Source organism: Globicephala melas, chromosome 17, assembly GCF_963455315.2.
Source record: "Globicephala melas chromosome 17, mGloMel1.2, whole genome shotgun sequence".
In the NCBI taxonomy this organism is placed as follows: domain Eukaryota; kingdom Metazoa; phylum Chordata; class Mammalia; order Artiodactyla; family Delphinidae; genus Globicephala; species Globicephala melas.
In genome coordinates this window covers 9,705,390-9,720,287 of record NC_083330.1, presented here as the reverse complement: position 1 = coordinate 9,720,287, position 14,898 = coordinate 9,705,390, and the positions used below count along the sequence as shown (strand labels likewise).

The following is a 14,898-nucleotide window of genomic DNA, read 5'->3' as shown; positions in this document are numbered from 1 at the left end:
CCATTGTCCTGACATGAGTCCTAGGCATTACCAAGAGCCTGAATAGGACGGGTTGGATAGCGGCTCTGCTATCCAGGCAGGGGCTGCTGTCATTCCAGGGGCAGCTCCAGGCTCCAAGTTCTGTGGGGCAGGAAGTAAAGCTCGGGGGTACAGTCCCCAGGGGCAGTGGCCTCTCCACCGGAAGCCAATTGAAATGTCACCTTGGGCTCCATTCCTGGCTGCTTAAGCTCTGAGCCTAGTTCTCTGGCCCTGGTAGAGATTTTGTAAGCTCCCCAATTATCTTTTTAGTAAATTTCTTTTCACCATACATCAGCCACTGTAAGTTTCTGTTGCTTACAGCTAGGAACTCTGGTGGACTGATAAAGTGGCCAGCGGGGTTTTTCTGAGCCAAACAGTCTCATAAATATTGATAAGTATGAACTGAAGTGAAATAACCTAAGCAGCTTTCCCTGGACTCTTCTTGATCAGGGCACACTGGAAACTGCACTACTTTCTGAGTGCCAGGTATCGGGAAAGACATCGTCAGACTGGAACTTGATCCCAGCGCAAAGCTAGGATAACAGTGTGGGAAAACCTATCAGTTAAGGAAGGTTCTGAGGCTATTCCTCCAGATCTCTGCTTCCAGGCTGGAATAACATAGACCAACGGCAAGCTCCCTTTCCTTCAGTAATCCAACAGGATCCTTACGAAAGGGCTACCTTTCCTAGAGTAACTGTCCTCAGGGCCTTCAGCATGGGGTAGCAGGTGAGATTAGGTTACATCTGAGATCCCTTCCCAATACAAGATGCTATTCAAGCTTGGGTGACCTAAGGTGAAAAAATATTGTCTGACGTCCACTAGCAATAACTTTTCATCTTCAGTACCACCATCTAATGTGAAGGAGAGAGAATATTTGACATCACAGGTAAAATATCATGTGTATTCACCAATTTTTCTTACCTAAGGTTTCAAAATGGACTACATTCAACACCTAGTAGGAACTCAATCAATACTGCTCTGAATTGGACTGAATTATGTCCCTGTGTCCATCCATCCAGAACATTTTTTCTAATTTTTCAGCTTATCATCCTTACTGGTTCCCTGACTCTGTGCTCACCTTCTCCCTGACCCTAAATTCACAGGCACTGCTGTAATCACTGTGTCTTCTTGGTCTCTCCCCTACAGACAAGCGCATCTCAGCTTCAGCCTGACCCTGATCACCAGCTTTCTTTACCAACTTTTTTTTCTTCCTTTTTGTCCATCTAGTCCAAAAACCCACTAGTCTCCCTCTGCCCAAGTTCCATTCTCAGAGTAGAGGCTCAGAAAATATTTGTTGAATAAGAGAATAATTCACTATCTCGTAATGACTTTTTTTTAACACACATTGGCTTAAAAAAAAGTTTATCATTTTCTGATATTTCCTGATGTTAATGAGCACATATTTTAAACTCTTCTTGAAAAGAAAAAAAAAACTGATTTAAGATCTTTCAAACATCACTTACATTTGTACTTATTTTTATTTGGGGTCAAAGAACATACCTAGAAATAAGACTTAAAAGGCTATCTGTGGTAAACGTTCTATAAACTTTGAAAATGATGGCTCATTTTCAACGCTATCGTTCATAGCTTATCATATTCCTAAAATTATGTAATATAACAGTGAGAATTAGCATTGCTGTAGGCAAAGCTTGCAAATAAATGCCTCTTTTCATAACACTAAATAAATGTAGAAGACTCTGCCCTCTTTATTTAACAAACCAGGGCCACTTTGACCTTACATGAAAAGGTACTGGTATTACGCGATTAAGTAGGGACTTTTCCAATTTGCACTTGAACACTGGAAGTACTAGTTAAGTGAGGTATAAGTCTCTTATTTTAAACATTCCATCACAAAATTTAGGTAAAGCTGCCTCAATTTTCCTCACAACTGCCCAGCAAGTAGCCTTTAAAAATTTTAGCCACTAAAAAAAGCATTTCTATTAATTTTTATCTTTCTTCCTTCAAATATTAATGAATAGATCCAGTGATAATTAGCAATTTTCCCTAATTACAGAAAATTGGCATTTCACAAATAGCAAACTCTGATATCTAGTATTGTGCCAGTTTTCCTATTAATTTGGAAATTCAGCAATTATCACCAGAACTATGTAGGTTAAAGTGTGTCGGATTCTGGATAAACAACTTAAAATACCCAGCAATACAAGGTTCAGTGTCAAGGAAAGTTCAATATCGACATTTAAAGACAAAAAAAATATTAGTGACCACCCCTGCTATTACAGCTCTGTGGGAAGGCTTTCCAAGTTTGTTTTCTTTCAGCCCAGCCCCTCAGATGACATCAGTGGCAGAACCTGGACAGCTTGCCTCATTGTCATTTGGAAGAAAACTGCAACAAAAATGTAAATTCTCAAATTGGAAAGCAGCATATACAAAAGTGCTGTATCAGGTCTCCAATGGACATTGTTATTAATTTTCTTTTCCGGAAACAGAAATTCTCCAAGACCTTCGTTGGGTGAGAAGTAACTGACACACTCATGCACTTAATCCCTAACATGTAAATATGTTTACGGAATGCAAACCAATCTTTATACGAACTGTGTTCTTGAGGTTCACCTTGCTGTTAAGAAGTCAGGTGTTGCGGAAGTGCAGTATATCTCAGTTCACTTTGGAATAGCTTGTTTCATGCCGGCCTCTCACAAGCCCCTAATTAACTCTGGTTAACACTAGGAGTCAGCAGATAGACTCTTACTTTTTCATCTTAATGTGTGTCAGGATTACTCTCAGCACAGTGTCACTTAGTTTTATCTAGAACAGATCCTCGTAAGTTCAACAGCTGAAGGCAAATGCTTGACTAGGCTTCCCAGCTTTCAGCAGTCTTTCCTGAACTCAGCAATTCTGAGACCAAAATTTAGGCTGCATTTGCATGTCATAAAAATAACTGGTTTTTCTGAAATGTAGAAAATTCAGTCAACTGAATCAATCCTCAGGAAGCCAAATCATTTTGACAGATTTTTTTTTCATTAAATTGATAGTGTTATGTGTGTTACTCAACCTCCTCAAAAAGGGAAAACAAGGTCAGGCAACAAGGGTGGTCAGATTTCTGTTAACGTGATAAATAAAACTACAGTTTCCAAAAATGCCATTCAGAAATTAAGAACGTATTAAAAATCAAACTATGTTGAAAAACATCGCAATTGATTTTCCACCTTCAGGGAGGGAAGACAAGAGAGGAAATGGACTAAAATTCCAATAAAAAAGATTTAACACACATTACTATATATAAGATAGATGACCAACAAGGACCTATCTATAGCACAGGGAACTCTACTCAATATCCCGTGATAACCTATATGAGAAAAGAATCTAAAAAAGAATGAATATATGTGTATGTGTAACTGAATCACTTTGCTGTGATTGAAACTAACACAACATTGTAAATCAACTATACTCTAATAAAGTTAAAATATAGAAAAAAGAGATTTAAGTCGAACCAAAACAAAATCTTCCAGTCTTTGGGGGTTAGGAAATGATGAAATGTATTAGAGAGGGTGAGATAACAGGAGACGTTCTTTCCTGTGATACAGTTTCCAGTCCACCAGAATTTCGACATGAGGGAGATTATTTCCTGTATCACACCCTATGAAGAAAAGAAAATCACAGTGGTTCTGCGTTTTCCCTCAGGCCAAGTCCAAACCTTGACACACCGTAACCCATTCACCCCTGCCTCCTGCAGTTCCTCGTGCCCCCTCCACTTCCTCGTGCCCCCTCCACTCTTGCTCCCTACTCCACCGCCCCCAGACATCATAGCTATCCCTATTCATTGCACCTTTGGTCAAGACAGCCCTCTCCCCTTTACTCTACTTAGGCAAATCCTGCCATGCTTTCAATCTGTCAGCTCAAATTATGCAGAATATATCAAGCAATGCTTCCTTCAGTGGGACAGTCCAGTTGGACATATTTCCTCTATTTATCTGAGTCCTACCTGAATCCATTTAAATCCCACCTCTTCCTTGAAACTTGTCCTAAAAACTGCAGGTAATGATGGCCTCTCCTCACTGTGAGTCTTGTAATACCACAGGCATTGTACTAGATACTTACTTTGGCACATGAATTTTGCGTTAGAACTTTATTGGTTCACTAACTAGTTCCATTTTCTAATTATTTTTAGGACATGAGACATGTGTCCCTAATCAGATGACAGCGTCCTTCCTTGAGAGCAGGAACAAATCTCACCTTTCTTGTGTCATCCACAAAGTCTAACAAGTACTTGACAGAAGAGGTTAATGGTTTAGAGAAAGGCTCTGGGGTTGGACCAGAGGTCATTCTAGTCCTTTGTCACTGACCAACCAGATTATGTTGTACAAATTGCTAAGTTCTTACTAAGTAAGTAGCATTTGTAAAAGCGGTAATAATTTCCACCTCATTTATTTGTTAAGAGGATTAGATAAAATAATCTATAGAAATTCCTAAATGCTGTGGAATATGGGGTATAATAGGAAGCTGGATCATAGTCTATGTCTTATATTATAACTTACATTTGTACTATAAATATTTTTGGCCTTATCTGAAAGCAGAGGACTCACTCCAAAGCCTGTTTTACTTCTAAAATAAAATACTAGAAACTCTGTTTTATTCTTTAAAATAAACACTTGACTCTGGTCTTTCCCTGTGAACCGCCTTCCTCCTCCTTCAACCTCTGTTTTTCCTTCACCTATAGGGTGTCAAATCACCATGGTTTTTCTGGAGTAATGGGGAGTGTCAACACCATTAACCAGCTTGATCTAACTATACTCAACAAGTAGAGAATTCATATTTTCTCAAGAAAACCTGACACATTTACAAAACTTGATTATCACTAAGATTATAAAGCAATATTCAAAGATTTCAAAGGTTAATACTCCAATCACATATTCTGATCACAATTCTAAAAAATCAATAAAAAGAAATTTTAAAGCACCATACATTTGGAAATTTTTATAAAACACTATTAAATAACCCATGGTCAAAGAAGAAATAAAAATGGAAAGATAAATGAAATTATAATAATTAAACTATAATTTTATAACTGAAAGATAACTTTGGATATAATAAGTTTATCAAAAGTTGTGCCATATAGTAAAAACAGTATCTACAGGAAAATTTAGTTTTAAAATTTTTACATTAGAAAAAAGCTAAAAACTAATGTTTCCAATTAAAAAATATTTAAGTATAATGAAAGATAAATTAAAACGAAAAAAGATAAAGTTAAAAATATTGGGTTTCCCTGGTGGCGCAGTGGTTAAGAATCCACCTGCCAAGGCAGGAGACACGGGTTCAAGCCCTGGTCCAGGAAGATTGCACATGCTGCAGAGCAACTAAGCCCGTGTGCCACAACTACTGAGCCTGTGCTCTAGAACCCGCGAGCCACAACTACTGAGCCTGTGTGCCGCAACTACTGAAGCCCGCGCACCTAGAGACCATGCTCCACAGCAAGAGAAGCCACCGCAATAAGAAGCCCACGTACCGCAACAAAGAATAGCCCCCGCTCGCCACAACTAGAGAAAGCCTGCATGCAGCAATGAAGCCCCAACGCAGCCAAAAATAAAAATAAACAAAATAAGTAAATTATAAAAAAAAGAATCAATAGGCTAATTGTTAACACCGACAACCAATGTTTAATAAACAAGTAATAAAAGTATTAATTAGTGAATATAAAATTAAAAAGATTCAATACAGAAGGTCAACCAAAACAATTTTTTTAAAGGCTAATAAAGTAAAAAATCTTTACTATGCTGTCTAAGGGAAAAAAAAGAAAAAATACTAATAAACTAAAAACTAATACGTAAGAGAAAATTCTGAGTTTTTTTGCCAGTAAATTTGAAGCTTTTTATGAAATGAACAAAATCCTAGTGAGATATAATGTATAACTGATTTAGGAAGAATGAGAAAGGTTGAAAAGTCCTATAGCTATTAAAGAAGTTGAAATAGATGTTTTCACAGGTTAATTCCACCAAAGTTTAAAGGTGAATATCTCTTATGTTATGCTTGCTCTCCCAGAAGATAAAAAAGGGGGGATGCCTTCCAGTCCATTAATGAGGTTAAGTGTAACCTTAATATCAGTATGAGAAATGCAAATTACCTGCCAGATGCACTCACCATCCTGATAGTTTATGTGAGTTAAATCTTTATCTTGCATCATGTGGCATCATAGGACAGTATGCTATTTAAAAATCAACAAGTAAAAGTATAACAATACTATTTAAAATTATGGGCATACAACCGATGAAGCTAACAACAGACACAAAAAATTATCACCTCTGGGGAGTAAGAACAGAGTTGGTGGGTGGGAGAACTTCTTCAGAAGCACTTTTGAACTGTTTGACCTATAATCAAATGATAAATTAAAATGTGTGTTTTATCAAAAAAGAAGAAGAGGATATATGGATAAGAAGTAAAGATAGCAATTGGAATATAACATATTTCCAGGAACAGGAACAGGTTAACGAGTGTCTGAAAGTTTAGATCTTATTTTCTTCTTCCATTACCAGGCTGCTTTCTTCACGATTGGCTGGGACAGTGTTGCCATGGAACCAGGGCTTGTATAGTCACAGCATCATGTTTGTCATTGTTCAGACGTATCGCTTTTTTTCAAAATAGGTATCAAGGCTTTGCCATAAATTAAGTTACCTCCTTTCCCTGTTTTGTTTTGTGGTTCTTGAATCACTAGAATTATTTGGATTAATGCACATTTCCTCATTTGTTTCTATAATAAAAAATATAAATATAAATGAACTGATATGTGTAAAGTACCTAAAACATGGTAGACATCTAATAAATATAAATTTTCTTTTCTCTGCTTGGGTTTCTGGACCCACTCATTACTTCTCATTGGAAGATTTAAGGGGGGAGATAGGATCAAATCGAATTTTGTAGACTTCAATTAAGCACTGCCATTTTCTTAAAACTGATGTCCTTTTATTACTAGAGCACATAAGTGCTATTTGTTATTCCAGCACTTTCATGAATACATAAGCACTCCTTTTCATTTGTATATCCTTAAAGAACTAGTATGTTGGCATTATTTTAAGATAAGATTCTCGAAAGCACATTCAATAGTTTTTGTGGAGCATTTAAGTGGATACAAAGATTGAGGAGTACCCAAATAGTTACCGTCTACCAAGGATCAAAGTTACATCATCATATTAGGACAACTTGAGAAAATAAGGGATGGGAAAACAGAGTTCTTGAATAATTTTATTTGTTTGCCCTCATTGCATGCAGTGAAAAACAAATCCTCTTGTGATTCAAACATTAATAAAGCATTCTAGATAGCTCTCAATGTCTTCAGTACGTATATTGCTGAAAATATTAAGTTTTTGTAGCTATTTTCTTAGCTACATAGACGTCTTATTCTTAGCAATGACAGCTAACAACACTTTCTCTTTTGCAGGGGATAAGTTAAATCCAAAAGGGTCCTGGGACACAAACGATCCCTGCAAATATTTCCTGATGTCAGAAAGACACTTCTCTTCCCCATTTATCCTTGTAGTAGCAAAGTGATATTAAGTTCCTTAGTTTGACTGGAAAAGAAAATCACCAAAGTAGGGCTCAGTCAAGGGAAAAAAATCATTGTATGTTCAAATATAATACTGCGGTTCAAAACGAAACAGCAAATGTTGGAGCCAGTACTCTTCAGGTCAGATGAATAAGAGCTGCAGATGAAGAGTGATACTCTCCTTTCTTGCTAAGATTTTGCTATTGTAGAAGATTTGGAGGTGGGATATTAAATTATTTGCTCTACTTTGTGACCACTGCATAGTATTCTAGAGCCTCCTATGTGAAGAAAGCTCATGAAAATAAAATACAGAGAAAGAGGCGGAAATGTTGAAGCCCTTCATTGAGGTTCTTTAGACCAGTGACCACAGAAGAGATCCCACAGTATCTAGAGTTCAGTGCTGCCTTAAGGTTCAATGAATAAAGACGTAAAGACAAAAATCCTTATGCCTTCCATTACTGAAGTATTAGCTAATAAGTGAACAAAGACATCAGGATACCTGGCTGAATTTCCCTCATTTCTTCAGGATTTCTGGAATCATACAGATGTTGAAATAACCCCTTTGAATCAAATGTATTCTACTCTATGGTAAATGAACTTCTGCTTCAGAAGTTCACTTGAAAGAAATTTGATGAAAGGCTTGATGTCTTGGTCATCTGCAATTTTCCTCAGTTAATGCACACTGGGCTCTGGATAGGAAAGAAGGACTTTCACAGAGCATGAATCGAGCATCTATACCGTTTTTCACACCCACCTCAAATCTGAACCCTTTGAAAAATAGGGGTGTAAACTAACTTTGTGAAAAAACTGGTCTCAGTAGTCCATAACCTAAAACACATTGTACTACAGGGGTTTAATCTAACTTTGTGAAAAAACTGGTCTTGGTAGTCCATAACCTAAAACACATTGTACTACAGGGAAATAATATCCTGAGGATTTTTTTTTAAAGGAAACACACTCCCCAGAAGCATTAGCATTATGTTTGGTTTCCATCCACGTCAGGTGTCACACTTTATAACGTGGGATACCTCTGTTTACACAGATCTATTTCAATAAAGTTGTTAAAATTCAGATTGTGAACCCCACTGCTTACTAGCTTATGGAGTTTTTATATTTATGTATTCCTCTACAAAAAAAAGCTTTATTTGTGGATGGAGTGAGTACTGCCTATTTGTAAAGTCCCAAATGGGTCTTCTTGTGCCAAAGCCTATTATCCTACCATTATAATTCCATGTTTTTGAGTCCTGAAAACTTTTTGTATTCAGAAGTTCCCTATTATACTTGTATGCACAGCTCTTCAAGCTTATGTTTCTAAAATTGCAGTAGATCTACCACCTGGCACATGCAGAATTGTGTCAAGGGAATGAGAAACTATATAATAAATATGACATCTCCTCCTGGAAAATAAATTTCACTTGAAAATTTTGATGCAGAAAGTGAAGTGATTTAAATGAAAATTTAAACACATTTTCTTTTTAAATATATATATATTTATATTGTTGAGGAGAATGCTAAGTGTGTGTAAATTGTTAGGCTGAAACCCAAAACTTCAAATAATTTCAAGGATATGGAGTTCGTGCTAGTGATTTTCATTTGTTTGTTTCAAATGGCACAAAGTACCCAGGTGGCTTAAACACACACACACAAAATATTTGCTTAGATAAATGAAAAGTCCAGGAACGGGACTGGCTTTAGATACAGCTTGTCCAGAGACTCAAAAGATGTCTCCTAGACTTTGTTTTTCTTCATCCTCTCTCAGAATCTTCCCTCCTCCGTACTGACTGTATTCTTATAACCAAAAGATGAGTGCCAAAGCTTCATATTTTATATCTTCTCTGTCTTTAATCTCAGGGGGAAAAAAGCAAGAGTCTCTTTCCTAGAAATCTCAGGAGAAAAGAAACCTTGAATCTCACTGACTCCGGTTGGGTCACTGAATGAATCATGGTGGCCAGCTATAGAATTAGCCAAATGTCACACCCACCCTGGAACTTCAACAGAAGTCTGTAAATTAAGAGTGGAAGAATCCTCTCCCCACTAGGTAAATTGTGGGATGTTTCCCAGAATAAAAGTGAATCATGCCAGGTGGCATGTTTTACACACACACACACACACACACACACACACACACACATTGCTGTCACCCTGCCTCACCTCATACACACACACAACACCTTCCCAGGTTTAGTTCCATATCTTAAGGGTATGCTGGTGGAAAAGAATCTGAGACACACTGCTTTAACTTATCCACCAGCACTTTAGCAGGGATTAACAGCTGGTGGAATCCAGCAACGCTCACTGGCGATAGGATAGAAGTACCCAGATCAGAGGCTTCCGATGCACTGACAGCAGATGCACCAAAGATCCTTAGCTCCTGAGTTCCTTTAGTGCTTTTCTCACCTAATGACTTGCTGATGGGAGATAAACCTAGCTGACTTAGTCAGCGTAGGCAGAGCTGGAGGAGTGTTTGCAGGACAAGGCCTTTTTGAACTCATCTTCAAGGTTGGCCAAGATAGTTGCCAACAGTATAATGAACCATAATAATGACACTGCAGAGAGCTGTAAAGTGCAGGATGATCAATGCTGAGCTCACAAAGTATCTGATCCTCTAGGCAAACCACACAACTGGGAAATTCCTTGTTAATGGATGAACTTTGTTTCTCTCCAAATTTCAACAGCAAGGGGTTTTGTTTCACGTGCTATAGCACTGCACTATATTTTCCCATACTCCTTTTTCCCCAAAAGCAGATATCTTACTCTGCCTCAAGAGATTACGTTGAGTTTATTATGAAATTTATTTTCATGTAACTACTTGTTAAATATACATGAGGTAGTGGATTTTGCTAGGGAGAATCCAGATTTTGTTTAAGGTGGAAATGTGCCCAGAAAAATAAACCCTCCATATTCCAACCTTGATCACAGATAAGGGTGACCTTGGGACATATTTCTGACCATCGAGATATAAGCAGAAAGCTTCTGTGGATTTCCTTCCCACTTCAGTGACTTCCTGACACACAGACATGAAGGTTGAGCTGAAGGAGCCATTCTGTGACCATGTGGTGACACACACGAGGGTAAAACCGTGTGTCAAGGAAAGTATAAAGAAGGAAAGAGCCTGGAACAATGATAGAATGTGCTGTACCACCCTGGGTCTAGGCTTAGTTGTTAGATGAAAACCTTAACGTATGTTGTATGAAGCCGCTATAATTGACTTTCCTTCTGTTGCAGGCAGCCAAACATTTTCTTCATCAGTAAAGGCTGCTTTTCAAAATTCTGCAAAATCTATTGATTTCTCACAACCATGGCAGAAAATTAGCCCAAAATAATTCATTCCAGTGGAAGTTCAGCCAGTATAATTTCTCCCCATTTTCTTTTTTTCATTTAATTGATTTTATTGTAACTGGATCAGGTCTGAGATGAGGGAAATGGAAATAGCCTTGTTATAAAGAATCAAACATTATAATGGTTCTAACTGAAATTAAGCTTTTCTTATAGGAGAATTATAAATATATGAGCATTACAAGAGCTGACTATACACTTTCAAGTTCATATTTTCTGCCAACAGATTTGATCTTTCACCATCATGTAATCCAGATAAAAGGAATCACTTGTCCCATATCAGGCATAATGGGAAATCACACAATCCCGAGAATATGGGGGCAAGGGGTGCCCCTCTTTGACCAACTAGCAGGTCAAAGGTGATCTACATCATCTCTCCTATGAAAAAATGTGCTTCACCCTGACATGGAAATCAGATTTGATTTTAGACCACATAGTAGGGCTTTCCTCTTGATGTGAAACTAATAACAATAGCAGCTGTGTTTTTTTGTTTTCTTTTTATTCTCAAACTGATTGTTAATGAGAAAAAACACGGAGCAGTTAACAATGCAGCTCGAATCTTTAGTCTTCTCTTTCCAACTCAAGCACTGAAATATGACACTCCTTTCATAATATTCTGGCCACCACATTCTCTCTTTTCTTTTTGGCTTCAGAGTCCTTTCCAAAAGGAAACATGCTGCCTGGCATTCTATACTCCTCCTAATTTCCAGGTGGAAAAATGAGACAGATGAAGTGACATCTAAAAACACCGGGGATGATATTTTTAAAAACAAGACAGTAATTCAGATCTTCTTGCTTTAATTCTTCTCTGTGTTACCATGACAAAATATTTATCAAAGTTCAAGAGATTACTGATATGCAATAATGACCAATGACTACACATTAATGGAGCTATTCATAATAAACTCATTAGTGAAGTAACTGGAAAAGAAGTTTAAATATAAAGAGTGATTTTCACTATTCTGTTTATACAGTATTGAAACAACCATAACTTCAAACACCCATAAAAGTGCAAAACTCTAAGTAACATTAAACAATAATTGATAACTCTGAAATACTGCAGCATCCTGACGTATCTTCCAAATGACCAAAAACAGATGAAATTCTATTCAGTATAACTTCAGTTTTTTTACACAGAACTATGTATTTCAAAAACTGTAATCCATGTAAGATATACACAAAACCCTGAACTGACTGGATTGTTCAATGAATAATACTTCACACTGCTTTGTTGTTATGGACAAATGAGCTTATAATTCAATGAAACCCATTTAAGAAATTCTAATCTACAGAATGACATGTTCAAATTGTTTGTTTTATTAACAAAAACCTCCTATTCCTTTGTCAGATGTTTAATTCCTCTAAATATCATCTTTAAAAGGCCTGACTTGATTGTTGTCAAAATAAACCACAGGTCAAGTGCAACCCTCCAGTATCCAACCTATGGGCTCTTCATGAGTTTTGGTTCTGTGTAAGCCACACAATGACCTTCCCATGAGTTTTCCATTGGAGATTCCACAGTCTAATTTTAACAGTCTCCACAAAGTATCCCTCCCTTCTCTAGGCTTTGGGTAGAATGTCAAATTAATAATGGCATGTGGGTGCTTGCTTCGGCACATATACTAAATTGGAATGATACAGAGAAGATTAGCATGGCCCCTGTGCAGGGATGACACGCAAATTCATGAAGCATTCCATATTTTTAAGCTGGGACGAAGTGAGAGAGTGGCATGGACATATATACACTACCATATGTAAAACAGATAGCTAGTGGGAAGCAGCCTCATAGCACAGGGAGATCAGCTCGGTGCTTTGTGTCCACCTAGAGGGGTGGGATAGGGAGGGTGGGAGGGAGACGCAAGAGGGAGGAGATATGGGGATATGTGTATACGTATAGCTGATTCACTTTGTTATACAGCAGAAACTAACACACCATTGTAAAGCAATTATACTCCAATAAAGATGTTTAAAAAATAAACAACAAAATAAATAAACACTGATATAAGGGGAAAAAATGGCAGGTGGTGTTCCTTAGCATAGCTTTGCCAAAATGTGATAATTTCCTTGGAAGAAAAGCCATGGGCTGCAATCATGCATCTGAGTTGACAGACATTCAGATGGATCCTATATAAAAAGAAAAGGTTGGTGTCTTCTGGAATATGAATGTCCACTTTTAATAAATTCAAACAGATCCCAACATAAACATCTTCAAACTTGATGGGTTTTACGTGACTCATCATTTCATAGATTCTTGGCACCAAATTTCTGGATATTATATAACCCAACCCACCGCAGTAGGGAGGAAACACCTTGAAGGGATACCCCTGGTATGAAATATGGGGGTTTTGGTAAAATCTTCTATAGGAATAATCATCAATTAGAGGATAACTTGTGAAAAACTCCTCTGAGTGGTTTAAATTTAAAAGATACTTCACTAAGTTGCCAGTATTGATGAAAACACCACTGTCTGTCTTCGTGATGTACTATGCGTTGGGGCAAAACTCAGTTACCCACCTAAATGCCATAATTGTTTTCAAGGTCACATTATTGTATGTGTCTAAAAAATCTTGTATTATGTTGCCATAAAGGAGGTGTTCATCCTCTAAGGATAATGCTAATACTTTGTCTTCCCTTTCAGCCTACTGGCCTAATAAGAAAAACGTAAGAACCTCATAGCTCCACCAAGACTTCTTTTCACCCCGAGTAACTCTAATGGCCCGTCTGGCTTTCACATCTGAGGGGTGTGAGGTCACCGGGATGACAAGACATGCATTTTGATGAGAGCAGCTCCAATGCTCTCGAAGTGTGAAGCGGAAGACTTGTCTGCAAATGGGCTCATAGTCATAGAAGTACATACAGTTCACGCGTTCTAGCACATTGTAGTGGGAAAGACTGAGGTACCACATCACCAGGAAACTCAGGAGCGACGGCAGCAGGAGGCTCCAGGGATCTCAGTGACATCCACCCGGAAGGGTGGTTCGGAGCGCCGGGGCCATTCACAGAAGCTCAGGAGCACGCGAGCCTCGGGTTCTTGATTTATTTCTTCTGAGTGAAAGACCTTCAGTTTCATCAACTGAACATTCCATAGCAAGTGGTAGTCAACACTAATGCTTGAAATTTCTACTGAAAAACAAGACTCTCAGATTGGCCTAAAACTCTGCCATATACTGCTTACAAGATACATGCCTGTAGAATTTCAGATGAGACTAAAGCACTAGTTGAAGTCTTTTGTTTCCCGTATTCCATATGCTTTAATTAAACGATTTGCCGTGAACTCTCCAGCGCGCCGCGCGCACCCTGCTCCAACGCGGGCAGAGGGCCGACCCTCCCCTCTTTCCATTTTCCAAGGCCATGTTAATACTGACATCTTGGACAAGTCACTTAACGTTTCTGAAACTCACTTTCTCCATCTCTAAAGTGGTATTAACGTATCACCTATTCCCTAGTTTTGTTATGAGGATTAACTGAGATAATCTGTAAATATTTCCTGGTAAAATATAAGCACTAAAAAACGGAATCCATTATTATTAATTATTATTTAACTGTATAATCTTGACTGGAAAGAAACATATCAAAAGGCACGTAGTAACCCCCTAATATGCATTTATGAATGAATGGTTAACAGTGGTTGTCTGTTTGTTGGGAGTAAGAGAGTTGGTGATTCTTTTTTCTCTTCTTCTGCATTTTCTAAATTTTATTGAATAAACATATTTATTATTTTATAAGAACATTTGTTCACCTCTCCATCCACCCTAAATACCTAATAACCAAAATTATATATATTATATAATATTTACTATAATATATAATTTGATATAATAAATATATTTAATACATGTTTTAATATAGTTATTTCGTATTTAATTGATAAAGTATAGATTTATAACATATCTGAGGCTTTATTTAAAAGACTAAGAGTGTTAGAATGAGGGGGAAGATGCAGTGATGCCTCTGTGAATACAAACACATATGCACGTATACATGCACAGACAGTCACAAATTATAACAATAAGCCATTTGAACAAGACACACCTAAACCATGGCATCAAGAG

General features: G+C 37.5%; 1 non-coding gene and 1 pseudogene across 1 annotated transcript; one reads left to right on the top strand and one right to left on the bottom strand.

The window, feature by feature from the left end:
• The first annotated feature begins 12,447 nt into the window (after positions 1-12,447).
• On the top strand, positions 12,448-12,550 carry LOC115855080 (U6 spliceosomal RNA). The gene has a single exon (XR_004040272.2). It is a non-coding gene; the product is annotated as a U6 spliceosomal RNA (small nuclear RNA).
• A 262-nt stretch (positions 12,551-12,812) lies between these two features.
• Positions 12,813-13,872, bottom strand: LOC115854902 (UDP-GalNAc:beta-1,3-N-acetylgalactosaminyltransferase 1-like; annotated as a pseudogene).
• Positions 13,873-14,898: the final 1,026 nt, after the last annotated feature.